Here is a 1,792-nt window from a genome sequence, read left to right on the forward strand (position 1 = left end):
AATCCTATGACCCCAAACCCTTCCCCAGCCCACGTCTCCAATCCTATGACCCCAAACCCTTCCCCAGCCCCACGTCCCCAATCCTATGACCCCAAACCCTTCCCCAGCCCCACGTCCCCAATCCTATGAGCCCAAACCCTTCCCCAGCCCCACGTCCCCAATCTACACCCCCAAGTCTGTGTCCCCATGCCCATGTCCCCAAGTCTGCATCTCCAACCCATGTCCCCAGGTCCCCAACCTACGACCCCAAGCCAGCATCCCCAAGCCCATGTCCCCAGCACCGTGTCACCAGCCCACATCCCCAAGCCTGTGTCCCCAAGCCCCGAGCCAGCTCCACCAGTCCCTGCTCTCTGTGACCTCCTGCCTTCTGTACAAAACCCTGCCCTCAAAATGGGGAAAAACCCACCAAAAAATGAAACGTTGAGCATGTTTCTGGATAAAACCCTGGTTGCTCCTTGAGCCACTGGACCAAGGACCTGATCCCCCCCCAGGTCAGGATCAGGTCACCCATGCAGAGTCCCTGCCGTGCCGTGCTGTGCCACGCCACGCTGTGTTATCTCTCCACCTGCTGCTCCGGATCTCAAGCAGGTTTTTTGGCAGCACGCTGGCAGCGGGGAGGGCCGGGACAGGGGATGTAGAAGGGCACGGCAGCGGCACGGGCGGCCGGTCAGGACCGGGCTTGCCCCACGCAAGAGCAGCGGGCGCTGGGCCGAGACGGCACGTGGCACCTGGCACCTGCAGGCAGGGATTTGGAGGTTCACGGGGTTCATTTTTGTCTTTGTTTCGTTGTCTTTGGTGCGTCAGGAAGGGTGGCTCTGGGGCAGCAGCGGGGATGGCGACCCGGGATCCGGCCGATGCGGATAAACCCATGGAGCCACTTCTTCACCCAACTCCACACCTCCCGGAGGAGGTAGATCCATCTGTCCTTCGGCCACCCAGCTCTGGCCATCCCATCCAGCCATGCCCATGCCTACGTACCCACCTGCCCGCCTGTCCCTGGCCACACCCAACCACTCACCCCTCCTTCTACATCTCCACTCATCCACCTATCTCCATCCTTGGCCAGACCTGGCCACCACCCATCCCCCTGGACACCTATCAGTCCCTCCTGGACATCTGTCCGTCCCTTCCTTCATCGAGCCATCTCTAGCCAGACCCATCCATCCGTGCACCCTCCTAGACACCCATCAGCCTGTCCTTCCATCCATCCTTCCATCCATCCATCCATCCATCCTTCATCCGTCCATCCTTCCTTCCATCCATCCATCCATCCATCCATCACCAGCCAGACCCAGCCATCTACCCATGCTTCTAGATAGTCACCCACCCTTCTGGATGTCCATCCATCCATCCATCCATCCATCCCAGGACAGACCCAGCCAGTCACCCATCCTTCCAGATCCCTATCCATCCACCCATCCCTTCTTCCACCTGCTGATCCCTGGACAGTCCCACCTCCATGGACCCACCGACCCACCCATCCCTGGGTAGATGCACCCAGCCGTCCGTCTGTGTCTGTGCCTGCACAGCCAAAACCACCACCCCCTCCACCCCCAAATCCCCACACGGAGCCCATGAGCCAGAAACCTCCCAGGTCCAACGCTTGGATTGCCATCCCCTTATTGAATTGCACCGGGGGGGGGGCTGGGACGGAGACACGGCTGAGCTCCCCCAGCTTTGCAAGGGGGTCTCAGAGCCCCCCCAGAGCTGTGACACCCAGGAAGGGGACACGATTTCCCTCCCCACTCCTGCCCACGGGCTGAAAGTGGCCATGGGCTGGGGAGGGGAGCTG

General features: G+C 61.0%; 1 protein-coding gene across 1 annotated transcript in view; it reads left to right on the forward strand.

Annotated features, from left to right (window-relative positions):
- The window catches only part of LOC104834329 (keratin, type I cytoskeletal 18-like), a 10,463-nt gene that overhangs the window by 326 nt on the left and 8,345 nt on the right, over positions 1-1,792 (forward strand). The gene's annotated exons all lie outside the window — the stretch shown is intronic.

Source organism: Haliaeetus leucocephalus, unplaced genomic scaffold (assembly GCF_000737465.1).
Source record: "Haliaeetus leucocephalus isolate CR32 unplaced genomic scaffold, Haliaeetus_leucocephalus-4.0 Scaffold338, whole genome shotgun sequence".
Lineage (NCBI taxonomy): Eukaryota > Metazoa > Chordata > Aves > Accipitriformes > Accipitridae > Haliaeetus > Haliaeetus leucocephalus.